The sequence below is a fragment of the Apteryx mantelli genome, chromosome 3 (assembly GCF_036417845.1).
Source record: "Apteryx mantelli isolate bAptMan1 chromosome 3, bAptMan1.hap1, whole genome shotgun sequence".
NCBI lineage: Eukaryota > Metazoa > Chordata > Aves > Apterygiformes > Apterygidae > Apteryx > Apteryx mantelli.
In genome coordinates, this window is record NC_089980.1 from 93,258,374 (window position 1) to 93,272,770 (window position 14,397).

At 41.7% G+C, this 14,397-nt stretch overlaps 1 protein-coding gene and 1 non-coding gene across 4 annotated transcripts in view; one reads left to right on the forward strand and one right to left on the reverse strand.

The window, feature by feature from the left end:
* Positions 1–300: 300 nt before the first annotated feature.
* LOC106489647 (uncharacterized) lies at positions 301–7,409 on the reverse strand. The gene is made up of 3 exons (XR_010883899.1): positions 7,161–7,409; positions 2,061–2,220; positions 301–676 (listed from the first exon to the last, which is right to left on the reverse strand). It is a non-coding gene; the product is annotated as an uncharacterized protein (transcript).
* Positions 7,410–7,564: 155 nt separating this feature from the next.
* Positions 7,565–14,397, forward strand: part of USP45 (ubiquitin specific peptidase 45) — a 65,688-nt gene continuing 58,855 nt past the window's right edge. For 2 of the 3 annotated variants that reach the window (XM_067293931.1, XM_067293934.1), the window contains exon 1: positions 7,565–7,626. The gene's annotated coding sequence lies outside the window, so the exon portion shown is untranslated. Of the gene's footprint in view, positions 7,627–11,701; positions 11,877–14,397 lie in introns of those variants that run through there. The other variant, XM_067293932.1, reaches the window with a different exon arrangement.

Here is a 14,397-nt window from a genome sequence, read left to right on the forward strand (position 1 = left end):
TTTTGAAAGGCAAGTATTCTAACATCAGGTCAGTTTCTTGTTGTATTTTGTGATCGATAGCGGACTTTAGGTCTTGCAATCACATAGTACAGACCTAAAGAATCCTGCTCTCTACTTGTACTCTTCGGAACACAGCAAATGTTTCAGAACTATAGCTATACATGAAGTATAATAAATTTGTGCTTAGGACAGTTATCCCAATTCCATTAGAATAACTGCAGTCTATTCTAAACAAACTACCCAACACAATTAATATGGAAATGATAAGTTTATAAGAAAGTATTATCATCATTTGTTTAAACAGACATAAACCACATTTCACAAAAATCCTAGTAAACATCATAACCATTGAAATTGTTCCACATAGTTCCAGTGAAGAACATAGCCCACAGCAAATGTTGAACAAACGTAACATTCTCTGTTCAAATCACAGTGCTCAGATTTGATTTACAGCAACCAGTTAACATGCATGACTGCTTAAAGGTACATACCCAGTTACAAAAGAAAACAGGAGAGGGCTGTATTCTGGAAGTGGAATCCATGCAGTCTGAATGTTACAACCTACAAAGCATCCTGAAGCCTTGGTGGGGCAGGGGTTGGGGGTGGTCATCTTCATTTTTTCTCTGGAGGTTCACGTTTTGCCCACTCCTCAAAGCCACCAGCATAGTGTTGAACTCTGAAAATATACGGAAGATTCATCTGTGTTATGAAGGGCTCTTCTTGATAAAATTGTGGAAGAGGGCATGGCAAAAGAAAGAAACAGAAGGCAAAGCATACAGGAATTCTCTGAAATTAAATATACTTGTACCTAGTTTCAAGGAGCCAGACACAGTATAAGGAATGTCAAACAGTGCTTCTGTCCAGTGTGTTCTGTAACACATTTCCTCCAAATGACACAGTGCTGGAGATCAAACATCAAGCGAGTAGCAGTAGGCTCACCAATGAAACGGTTTGCCACTACCTTTTTAAAAAAGGAGAGAACTGATTCACTGTGGTGGGAGATTTACATGGTATTATGTCTAGCACCTCAGATATCATCAGATAAAAGCATCACACTGATCTTTAACTCCTTGTGAACCCACATGCTATGTAGATCTGACATAAGCCTGTGAGGAACCAAACCTAAACAAAGGAAACAAAAACCCACCATGCAACACAACACAGACTCCTTCAATTAGGCAGCATGAAAAACAGGTAATGAAGAATATTTTGCACTTATTAAAACAATACATTTATAAAACAAGAGGGCGCTTCTACTTTTTTGACTGGAATTGCCAGAATTATTCCAGTTCACGAGCTGTGGTTTAGTAAAAACACATGCAAACAACCAATTGTTGAAATTTCACCCTCAGTCTTCCAGTCAGCAAGACACCTTCTGTCAGGGGGGGAAGGATTCTGCCAACAAAATGCTGTTTTCATTTTCATTTTATCAATCTCACTGTCTTTTAACTATTTCCTCCACTATTTTATATCTGGCAAACAATGCACTGGTTTACTGAAAGCAAGGGAGTATTTTGTCTTTGATGAACTGCACAGGTGGAATTGCAACTTAACAAAGGGTGCTGTTTCATAAACTATTTAATGTAATTTAAGATTGTACTTCTACCAAAATGGGCAGTTCTCTGCCTTTCCAAGCATCCCACTGCCACCTTCATGTTAGGACAGGAGCGTATGAAGCCATATAAGCGAGCAACGTTTTGGTGAGGGAGCCACAAAAGGCAGGAGAAGGACCCTTCAGAGGCAGCATGGTCTTGCAGTAGCTTGTATCACTTGTAGCACATAAGCAGAGCTGCTGGGAAGTCATTTCACAGGACAATACACTTCACTTCACTCTAACACCAAACAGCATCTTTCAGGGTTCAGTGGAGACATAAGGAGGTACTATACATAAATAATAAAAAGCCCATACTGCCTACTTGGAATTGCCTAACTCAAATATTGGTCACTTTGTTCAGATTTCACATCTAAATTTTTACCCACACCTGTAAGGATCGAGTAAGAGTTTTGCTTCAGAGTGGCCTTATTAATCCCATCCTTAAAGGCAGAAGTCATAGGCTCACCTGCTGAAACCCAGGGACCTGGCAAAATCCAGTGCTTGTTTGCTTCTTACGCCTGCCAAGCAGGAGAAAACCATACGGTCCGACTTGGCAGGCATCTTTTGCTTGTATTGCTCCTTGATGTCCCCTGGGCTCATCTGGAGAGCTTCCACTAGCTCGCTCACTGGGAAACACAGAGAGAAATCTCACTTACCCTCCATCCACAAACAGGTTTGCACTATTTGTAAAGGCAGGTTTCAAACACCTCTTGGAAAAAGTCTAGTCTTACAACTTATTAGATGCTGTTGAGCACAGCTCATTTTTGCTAAGTCATCATCATTTGTCCACAGATTTGACCACTGAACCAAAAACCACCGTATTTCTAGGCAGCAGCCTGAGTATCTTACAAGGTATGTTGATGGACTCTGGGATTTTTCCAAATCTGTCAATCTCCCATCTTTCTCAGACATCTATGTGAATGACACTGTTTTTTTTTCAAGTCTTTTTTACAGATTTACATTGCAATCCTCTGTAAACTGGACTATTAACAACAACTTTAGGTATAGCTGCTATGTTGTGTAGCTTTTAGATATGTGAGCAATTTTGCTCTGTGAGATTATAACACTTTGGTCATAACAAGAATTAACGTCCACAACTCTCTGGCTTCACCTTACATTGGAAAGTCATGTCTCAAAATGAAAATAAAGATCTAAATAGCTTTATCATCACTGCATGTTAAAAACACTCATTAAAAAGGTAGCAGGGACTCATTAGTTATGATAATAAAATATTATACTTAATCAGCTCACAACCCTATATGGGAAAGCAAAGGGAATACAGAGGATGTTGTGGCTTCAAAAAAGGTGAAAGCAGGGAGCTGCTTTAGGTGGGGCACCTCCGATTACAGGAAAAAAACAGTCCCAAACAATTACCTTTACACTTAAACAGAAACACAGTTTAGGCCCCGATTTTGCAATATCTTCACATACAAAACTTCCACTGACTTAATGGCTCTGTGTGACAGAAAGACAGGATCAGGCCCCTTCTTGGACTGTTTTGTCTCTTGTGTACACTTCTTGCTGAGCAGGTTCGGAGGCCCACCTTGTGCTTCAGCTAATAGTTATCTTTTGGTTTGGACCTAACAGAAGTGTTTAGTGCAAGGCCAGGGACAAAAGAGCCACTAGAATCTTAAAAGCTATGCAGGAAATACTGTGAAGATCACTTAAAGGTTTGACAGGATTTCATGATAAATAACCATAGACCAGAAAAATGAAACTGCTGCTGTGAAGATGGACTGTGAAAGCTCGGCAAGTGTGTTTTATTCAGTGACAGTTGTTTTTTTCAAGCATTTTGTCTTCCTACTGTAGCTACTTCATTGTATTTTTTAATAAAAACCTTGAGAAGAGACATGACTAAGTAAGACCTTGGTTCAGCTTTCTCTGATCTTAATGAAGCTAGATGTCTTACTGGCAGAAGGCTTATTAGCAACTCTACGTCTAAAAAGCAGGTTATGTTAAATTCAACTTACATGTTGAATTTACTAATAAAGATGAGTAGTTTAACCTTTAAACTACTGATCATATTTGTAAGTTTAAGTCTTAAGAGTTATTTTCTTTTGCTTTGTTGCTGGATCAATGGATTTATTCTGTCAGCTTAATAACCTTACTGTTTTCACAATTTATTGTTCATCCTGTATTGATTATTTCATACTACTTTGATTTCTGAGTAAAAATATATATCTATCTTTATAAAAGAACATGGTGTTACTCCAAAATTTTAAAAGATGACTTCCTAATCCCTGCCATAAAATATATTAAACACGATCTGAAACCCAGTTGTTTCCCCTCAGTAGTCCCACTGTAATTTTATTCAAAAAATATTACTCACTGCTCTCTGTACTTTCTACCCTAAATTTATGACTAAACATTGATAAAATATATGAACATTTAAAACATTTGATGAGTTTATGATAGCATCTCAGTGTTCAGTGAAGCCAGTGAGAACATTTCCACTGATTCCAGTAAGGTCTGAATTTCACTGCAGGTACTTAAAAGTTAAGCAGCCTGGGTGAATAAATTATACACAGATTTTCCACTACCACGTACAGTACCAGCAAATGCTTTACACAGTTGGAATACTCAGTTGGTGCCTTCAGTTTCAGTTCACTCAGAAATTCCAGTTCCTGCTGCTTTATCTGAGCTAAGTAATTTCCATAAATGAGTCAAATTGTTGAAAAACATTAAAGTCTAAAGTAAAAGTAATAAAACCCACAAGATTAAACACAGATCAGTAATTCTGAAATTGAATGTACCCAAAGTAATTCTAAAAAGAATATCACTGTTATATTTGAGGACAAAAGCTGGTTTTATCATTAACTGCACCGCTTTTACCTCTATAATTGTCCATTTACATTTGCAATTGCTGTGGTCCACTGTTAACAATTTTGTGTCTAGTTTTGATAGGCTTTGATTTTGTGAACTGTCAGTCTTCCAGCTCCAAGGATTTGTTGTTAAGATAACGCTACCATTTTAAGTAGAGAAATGAGAGTCCCTCTATTTGGTATGTTTTAAGCCAGTATTGTATACTTACTACTGTACATACCTTTCTTTACACATATATGATGTACCTGAGATTCCAGCCTTCTAAAGGCAGGCACATTGCACCTTTTCATTCACAAAAGATGTATTTTGAGGAGTGTGTTGTTGAATCTTTACTAATGAGAGTTTTGTTTCTCAAAATGAGAAGAAAATATTTTTCAGTACTGTAAAGTGTGACAAATTGAACTTGGCACATATAACTGGTTCACTAGCTGCCCTTCTGCCAGCCCTTCCATATGGCTTCCTTCTTGACAGACATTTGCAAATTGTCTCTTTGAAGCAGTATATCTATATATGAGTTGAAGTTTTACACAGTTTTCATTTTCAACAAGATATGGGTAGAACACAATACTTTTGGAACTCTCTTTTGAAGTATATTTTACTGTATATTTGATCTGTAGTAAAATAAAAAATGACCAAAGTTACTCTCCATTTATTGTATAAATAGCTATGAAGATCATAAAGTAGGAGCTGCAGTGTCAGAATACTTGTCGTATGAAATGCATATTCATATGAGGTTGTATTTTTATAAATTAATTTCTAGTTATAATTTGAAACTGGATCACACATATATACATACAAACAGAACACATTAATTTTCTTGAAGAAATGGAAATGACACACTAGCCATCTTTTCAAATGCTCAGTTAGGAGTCAGTGGAGATCAAGCTAGGCAAACTCCCCCTGTTGGTAAAGGGATGGGAGAGAGAAAGATGAGCAGCAATATTCCAACCATCGATCCCCGTTACAGTATCACATAAATCTAACAAATCTAAATAAATCTAAGTTTCTAATAACTCTTTTGCCTCTTTTTTTCAGAGGTAGCATATTCAGTTCTTCTCTCCGCCTGCCTTCATGGCACTGCAATCCAGCACACACACCAACCCCTCCTCATCAGCTTTCTTCATTTCACCTTTTGGAACTATCTGTCTCTCCATTTCTGCCCAGTCTGGCACACCCGTCCCTGGTGGCTTCATTTCCCAGCTGATTTACCCAGTCACATTTATTTACCCTTGTGCATTCTGTATCCTTGCATTCTCATTTGACTGCAGCCCTCATTGATTAAAGAAATGGTTCTCTGACCTAGGCCTCCGGCAAGTATTGCTGGCCTTTCTGATTTTTCTGTTATTGCACCCTCTTCTTTTGACTATCACCTGGTTTCTTTCGTCAACTTTCAGCCTTCCCATACACTGATACTTTGCCTTCCCATAGCATTCTTCATCATGTCTTATTGTCTGCTCTTGGATTTTGCTTTCTGCTTTCTCTTTACTCCCTTTCATGGCTTTTGATTGCTGATGATCTTTGTGTTTCATTCTTCTTTGCCCTTGACCCTCCATTTTCTCTCATTACTAAACCGCAGACACAACTCAAATTCAACAGCTGCTTTTTCTGCCTCTGCTTTTGTTTTGTTCAGTCCTTCCAGCAGAAAGTTGGTGACCTGGCTGACTTGTGTGACAAATTTGTGTTCCTAACATGCAACTTTAACTTATATCTGTGTTTCCCCAAGACAACAGAAACCCATGCACAAAAACCCTAGACACCTTTTTATTAATTTTTTAATCCGTCCTGTCCTCACTCTCTGCACAGAACTGAATCAGTTCCTTTCAGGGAGCATTTTCTCACCTGATTTTTTCCACCCCTGTGCTTGCCGTCCCTTTCTGCCAGTCTCCTGACATTCTGCCTTTTCCAGATACTTCTGTTCCCTTCTCCTGTGCTAAATGAGCATAAGGGGGGAATCCCTTTGCATCACACTATCCCCTTTCACACACGTTCACAGTTTCCTTTCCTTCCCTTAAAAGGTTAAAGAACCTTTTAATCTAGTGTTTTCCCTTGCAGCGCAAGAATCCTTCCATCTCTCCTGTGCAGAGAAGAAGGAACCAAATTCTCAATCTAGTTTGTTTCCCAGGTATTACCTCATCTTCTGCATCCCTCTCACATATAAACTCAATGAACATGGAGCTCACTATCATGGCCTGGTGTCCCGCTGCTGCAGCCTGGAGTCTGCCTGCTGATCTTTGCGCTCAGCTGACACCACTGTCATTGACGTGCCTAAAGAATTGCTCCTACTGAAATCAAAGCCTGCTTAATCTGTCAATCTCCTCCAACAGTACTCTTCTGACATCTCATCTTTGCTGGGTCTGGTGACTTCTGGATGGATGTTGCCCTAACCATACTTTCAGCCAGTTTGCCAGTAGGACCAGGATTATCCAGGTTCTCCACTCCTCGTTTTGAGGCGTTCCATAGCAACCGCATCCTTTCTCCTTTTTTTCTCTAGGTCTTATCTCTACCTAATCTTCTTCCATTAAAATTAAACTACTATCTCTACATGACAGGCACACAATTCTTTCTCCTTAATTCAGACTTGCCTTCTGTCTTAAATATAGTTTTGTTTGGTTTTTGCCGCTGGCATCTCCCTGTGGATGTCTAGCCACATGTTGAGCTTCATCTCCAACCCGAGTCAACCAGCTCCTCCTCGTCCCGGCCACCCATTGCCCTGCCCGTCCCATCTCCCGCTAGTTCCTCTCACCTAGGCTCCCCTGAAAATGTGCGTAACGCATAAACCTGTACATGCAGCCCCTGCGTGTGACCACTCGTGTCCTCGCACGGAGGTAAAGCTGCCAGGTGGCTTCTCAAGAGCACGTCTCCCGCCAGCTTTGCTCGCACTCGGACCCCCACGGACGGGGATGCCCGGGTAATTCCGGCGGCGCCGTCTCCCCCTCCGCACCTCGCCGCTCCCCGTTGCCAGGCAGAGGCGCGTGAGCTGCCGGGCCGCCCCTGCCGCTGCCACCCCGTCTCGGCCCGCCCGGCGGCCGCTACGCGCCGCGGTGGGGCGGGCGGGCCCCGGCGGCGGGAGGCGCCTCGGCGGGCGGGGGCGGGCCGCGGCGGGCGGGCGGAGCGGCCCTGGCTGCGGCCCAGCTTCCTCCGCCGCTTCCTGCCGCCGCCGCCGCCGCCGCCGCCGCCCGTCCCTGCGCGCCCGCCGCCGCCGCCGCTCCGTGAGTGCGCGGCGCCCGGGGGGCGGGAGCGGGGCCGCGCGGGGGGCGCCGGGCCGCGCCGGGCCGCACCGCGCCGGCCGCGGGGGGCGCGGCCTGACCGGGCCGGGCCGCGCCGGGCCGGGCCGGGCCGGGCCGATCGGGGCCCGCCGTGGGGCGGCCGGCGCCCAGCCCGCGGCCTGCGCAGCCCAGCGCGTTGGGCGGCCGGGGGGGGGGGCGTGTGTGTGTGCGCGTAATTCTACCTAATATTGCTTCCGTCGTTTCCTAAACTAGTCAAGAAACCGCGCTCTCTGCGCCCCTGTGCTGATTTGCCGGCTGTGAGCTCGGTGCCGTTGACTATTGATTATTGATCAAAACCGCGGCAAGCGCCCGGCGAAACGCGAGCAGCGGCGCCGGGCTGTTTCCTGGCCTCGCAGGAAGTTTCTCGGCGAAATGCGTGTTTAACTGCGGGGCACCGTCGCGATCGGTTGGGCTTAGGCATGAGCTACGTTTGCGTTGCGTTGGGCGAGTTAACGAGGGCGTTCGACGAACGCGGTTTAAGACGGTGTTTCAGCCCTGTGCCACGACGCTGCGGCGACCGATCTCTGCGCGGCCCCGACAGCATGGCGTATGCCGGCCTGGTGATGCCATGGCCAGCCTGCGCCCGCTCCGGAGCCCTTCGGATAAAAGCAGACGGCAGGCGCCTCTGCCGAACGCTTCGGCGTCTGGCCAGCGCGCTTGGGTCGTCGCTCTCTTACGCGGGGTTTGCTTTCCGGTGAACAGCGGTTGGTATCAGTGACACGAGGGGAATTGGTGGCGATTAGGCGAGAGCCTGGTGATGGCACTGGCAGTTAGTGAGGTGCTTCCTATTTTAGACCTGCAACTGCAACTCTGCATGTCACATTTGAGTTTCTGTTTTGATTTTGGGACCTGGATTTTTTTAGAACTTCGCTCAGCCTTTTGCAGTAGATATGCTTTACTTTTAGCACATTGCGCTACTTTTGCTGTAGATACACCCAGTTAAAGGGAATTTGCAGGACTGCACCTTAAACATAGATGCACAAAAATAAAGTAAAATATCAGGAGTTTATAAGCAGATGTCAAAAACAACAAATATTGTTGTGTGTTGTCTTTAGCTGTCAGTATCCCCAAATTCCATTATGCAGTCCTTTCATACAAGCATATTATGCAGATTTTTGTTTGAAGGAAAGATGCTTTCCACAGTCATTCCTAGCTTTTCAAATATCACAAACATGCGCCAGGTTGGTCGTAGAATATGCCTTGTAAAATTACTTTGCAGTTTACTACAGTTGTAAATATTTTGTCAGACTTCTTCAGGAGCTACTGACGAACTGGCATTTTGTAGTTTTGTTTCCATGAGATTCACAGATACATAGCTAGTGTCTCATGGGTTTTGCTGGTAACATCAATCGTAGACCAAGGACAAGTTGTTCTACTTTAGATGTGTCATGAAAACAAACTGGGGCAGTTTGTATGTAGGGAGAAAATTGAATGAATTTTTTTCCTCTTAGCAGCCAGACTTTGACTTTCAAAGAGCTCAAACTCATTTTTCAGAGTCCTTAAAATTTTTAGTTGTTTTACCACCATTAATTAGCTAGCTGCCGCAACACCCCTCCGAAGTAGATGGAAGGTTATGCATCGACATTGTCTTCCTGTCTTAAAGAGACCTGCCCAGGGTCAGCCCTTAGGCAATGGTGTAGCACATTAGAAACTAAGATTTTAGCATTCAGTCTGTCAGTTTGACATGTTATCTTGTGTGGGCTTCAGTATACTGTTTCACATGGTATACTACAACCACAGTTCCTTTTTATTAGTTGCTGTTACTTTACTTTCTCCTTCTGTTTTCAGACTTTGCAGAATGAGCATTTCTCCCAAGTTCATCCTTTGCTGATACTGCCCTTCATTTTCTTTTATGACATCTTGAACCACTTTTTCCCCGTTTTTGTCCCATGACTCTCCTGCCAAGATACTGTGAATTCAGTGTTTGTCCTCCAGCTGTTTCAGTTGCCGCTCCCTCAAGTTTTCCATGGTGATGGGACTGTTTACAGCATTGTTCATATCACTTGCCTGCACAGGCTGTTAGCTGTCTCCTCTAACGGCCTTTTCACTGTATGGGGTTCTTTGCTTGCAGGCCAACATCATTACTTACAAGCTGTAGCTCTTTTTGTGTTATTTATGTGTTTTGCTGTTTAAGGGGTATCTGTGAATATGTTAGACCATAAACACATCCATCCAGATGTTTTTCCCTCTTAATATGTTAATATTTTTTAAGATGCGTTTAAAGTGGGATAGGGAGCATAAGCAAAAGTTGTATGTTTGTGTTATGAGGTTGGATATTGACAGGGACCCCTGACATTTTCTGTAAGACACTAGCAAAACCTTTGCTATAAGATACTAGCAAAAATATTTGACATCCAAATACTACTCCTTTTGTCCACTCAAGCCTTTTATTTACTTTAGTCATAAAACCAGTTAGAGGGTCTTTTATTCTGGTTTCTAGACGCATTGGGTTTTTGTTATCATTAAAAGTTTCTGTGGCAAGTATGCTTCAGTAGCAAACCTGGATTGTGTAGGATGCAAGCATGAAAATTGACAGACCATGTTTAGCATGGGCAGATGGATTAAAATTATTAATAAAAGTGAGAAATGCTATGGGATTTTTGCAGTCACTTGGAAAGTTGTACCTAGTACTCAGAAAGCTCTGTTTCACTCCTTGTGCAAAAAGTACATCCATGTATCACCCTTCTAGGACTGTAATACAATGTCAAGATTGGCATGCGAGCCCTAGTGATGGTGTAGGATGTGTGCGATGTGCCTTTGGGCAAGGAAATCTTGGAGATGACAATTCCAGAATCTCGAATGACATTTTCCAGGGGAAGAAGTGTTGCTGCCACTACCAGTTGGTAGTTCTGGTCCTTTTACTGCTCTAGCCGGCAGTGAGGGCTTGTTTGCTGTGAAGGTTTTGGTGCCTGTCAGAGCACTGAGCGCCCTGGCCTGCTGATTGATGGCACTGCCCAGTTGCTAGCTGTGATGGATGCAGTTCCTGCTCCGATTGGATGACATTTGATCTAGTAGCGAGCCAGCCAAAATGCCACAGGTAATGCTCTGAACAGCCATCCAGAATAGATCCACTTACAGCTTACATCAAACATGTAGCGGTTCTGCAATACTCGCAGAAGATCTGGCATTACCGACTTGTACAGGTCTCGTCCTTTTGTACTTTCACAGACATAAGGAAGTTCATAAAGCTTGTTCACAAACGTGCTACAGAGCATCTTGACCTTTTGACTGATTTTACATATCTTTTCTGTTCAACAGCCCCTTGCTTGGGTGGTAGTCTGCTGTTGGCAGCTGTACAATTCTTTTAAGTTATAGGGAAGCCCTCTGCTAATTTTTGGAGTGCTGTATTTGTGCCCTCTGTGCTGTCCCTGCATTTTTAGTGTGATGCTTTTTTTGTGTGTGTGTGTGTTAGGAACAAAAAATTGTAGCATCTTAATTGAAAAGTTTGACTACAAATGGTTGGAATTTAGGGTACCTCAAATGAGTTGAGAAACAGGTAGGTAAATGTATTTGCCCCAGCTCCTTTGAATTCAGATGTTCGCTGATGAAATAACTAACAATACTGATTTCACGGTTAATTACTGATCATACTATGTTACCCATATCCAAAATAGTACACAGGGACAATCTGTAGACTCATTTGGATATATTTCATAGGGTAAGAAAGTTTAGATAACTTGATGATTATTACATCATTTTTATCTTACTGTTTGCATTCTAGTAATGCAAATGCAAACCTCTTAGTTAATCATGAGTTGGGGAAAATGTCGTGCTAATTGTTGTACTGACAAAGAACAAAAAACACAGCACTTGCCTGAGAAAGCTGGTGCCCTGGTTATAAGATCAGGGAAAAGGTGGATCTTGACAGATGAAGTGGAAGCAATGATATGGTAATAGTCAGTATGACAGGTTATTCCTCTAACATACTGATGGTCTGGCTTGGGTTTCTTATAAACATCACAGTAAAGGTACAGCGTGGGAAAATCCATTAATGTTGCATATTTCAAAATTTAGCAGGTGAGCTATGAAGACCTTGTAGGAGGAGGGATTCAACCTCTAAGTAAGGAGTGCAGGACAATACGATGGGAATAGGCCTTGAGGAATCTAGACAGTGAAGACAGCTTCCCCACCTCTGCTGTGTACAGATGCTGTGAGAGGAATGACCTGGTTTTGCTTTGCTCTCCTAAAGAAAAGTGAGTTCTAGTTTATGCTTTCCGTGTATGTTTTATTGGTCCTAGCTCTATGGATTTTTAGTAGACTAAAACACTTAAAAAAAAATATATATATATATATATATATATATTTTTTAAGAACTAAAATCTAGCTCATTTTAGTTTCTAACTATATACTTTATGGAATGGCTGCTTTACTGTGTTAAATATGGACTATTTTAGGCATACCTTACATTTAAAATAGTCAAGGTATACCTTAGATTTAACTTAACAAATTTAGCACTGGTACCATATGTTGATTTTTGGCACTGTGTGTCAACTGCAGAGCTTTTGAAATTAGGTGGGCAGATTGTTCTGCTGCTTCTGAAGCGTTTTGATTTTTCTAGAAAGGTGGAAATGAGCAATTGTAGTAAGGAACTTCTGATCTTAATTGGCTTTTTGTAGGCAGATTGCCATTAGGGTTCTTTGTGAGTGTAAAAAGTAAACTCTACACCAAGAGTAGCAAGTGATGATTATTATACTTCAAACTCTTGTATGCTGAGTTCACAAATCTGAACCAGTTGGGCGAAAACTAGTTTCTAGTTTTGCATGAAATGACTGTTTAAAAGGATGCAGTTCAACTCTTCCTACTTTTACTTTTTTTCCAAGAAACTGCACAATTTTTACTTCAAATTATTACTGTATACTAAATAGAGATCAGGGTGAGGGAACATACTGTCCAAACTCAGCTTTTTCTACTTCAAAGATCTTCCTTACTGTTGTTATTGTCAGATTCATTTGTCAAATATCATGAGCAATGTGACTTCATTTTGTGGATAAGAAATTAAAAGCTTACTATATTTGTTTTTCCATTACAAAAAGAAACTTCTGAGCAAGACTTCATAGAGATTTCTTTCTGCTTGTCCTTTCAGAGAATATCATCGTAAAATGTCTCCTCTAGGACACCTGACAGCTGATGGCCATAGTTACAAAATAGAGTCGTTGAACATATTCAGAAAAGAGGAATGGGTTAGAAAGAAGCAAATCATGGGAAAATTGTCAAGGCTTTTAATTTCCAGAGGACTGAGCTAATTCTGTGCCAGTTGATCATTTCTCCTCTGCTCTCTTGTCCCGAATGGATTGTGCCCACGGTCAGCAGACGTATAGAGGGTTTCTCTTGATTTTTTTCTTAACTGTATTTTATGCTTTTTTGGCCCTACATTTCTTCAGGCTTTTCATTACAGTAAAATCTCAGTCTGTTATTTCACATAAACATTTCTTAGAATTAATTTCTGAACTACTTTACGTTTCTTCTTCCTTTATCTCAATTAAATGCAATAATCAGATTCCTAGCACAAGCATTTTGATATCTGAAATGTTGATCTTGTTTTTAATTGTTAAATCTTTTACTTGTAATGTTTTCTGCCCTCAAGTGTGCTGGAAAAGGGCAAATAGTGCTGCCTATGTACTGGCCTTCTAGCATCTCTCATGCTTGCTAAGCAGCTCCCTTGCTCTTACTCTTCTGTTTGCTTTTCAAAATCAAGCACAAACCCTGGCTAGGTCCTTGATATTATGTGGCTTCTCTAAGACCTCACAGGTCAGTAAGCCATGTATGATGTATGCTTCTCTACATGTGTATTAGTGAGAACTGTTTAATGTAATGGTACATGTTATCTTTTGTTCTACCCACTCTTACTAAAAGATGGCTGAAAAATCTCTACTTTGGTCAGTGGATTCCCAAATCTGCGGTGTGAATGCTTGGTTACTATGTCAGTGTTCATTTCTAACACCTTATTGATTATTTTGGGATAGAAATACTACATTTCCAGTCGTTCCAGATGCCTTTTCCACGTGTCTTGAAGGTCTGTGCAGCGTGGGTTCCAGTGGTGGGCTACTGATGCCCTGATCCAGATGGTATTAAGTTGCCTATTGGCCTCATGATTTCAGAGGTGGAAAAGACTTGCTAGCATTTCAGCTGGTCTGGTGCATAATTGTTCTTTCCTAAAGTTGTCTGAGATCCTGAAGTGTACTGATACGAACAGAATTCACCCGAATAAAAGTCATGTGGTTTGGACACTCTTACATAATCTGTCCAAATAGATAAAACCTTTTATGCTGAAATGAACTTGTATGATCATTTGTGTCCATGTTGAATAACCTAATCAAAACTACATTCCTCTAGGGAGGTCATTTTTCTGTCTTTGCTATTGACTCTTTATGTCATTTAGTGTAATGTCACCAGTTTTCTAATGGAGTCTGTACCAGTTGTACTGTTTGATCAATGTCTTTGCCTTACATGCATTGGCAAGTATGCTCTAGTAGTTTATGGTGTTAAATGCTGCTGACGGATCTACAAACAAGATACCTGTGAATAATGCACTTTTCAAGCCATATTTGGTGAAATGAATGCTCTTCAGAACTTGTATTAAGCATGACTTGCCTGCTTGAAAAACGTTTTGTGCTAAGTTAAGCTGCTGTACAATAACTGATGATGGGTAGTTTCACAATAGTTTACATGTAAATTATAAGATGACAAGGCAGAAATAAGCACTTAAAAGTGTTT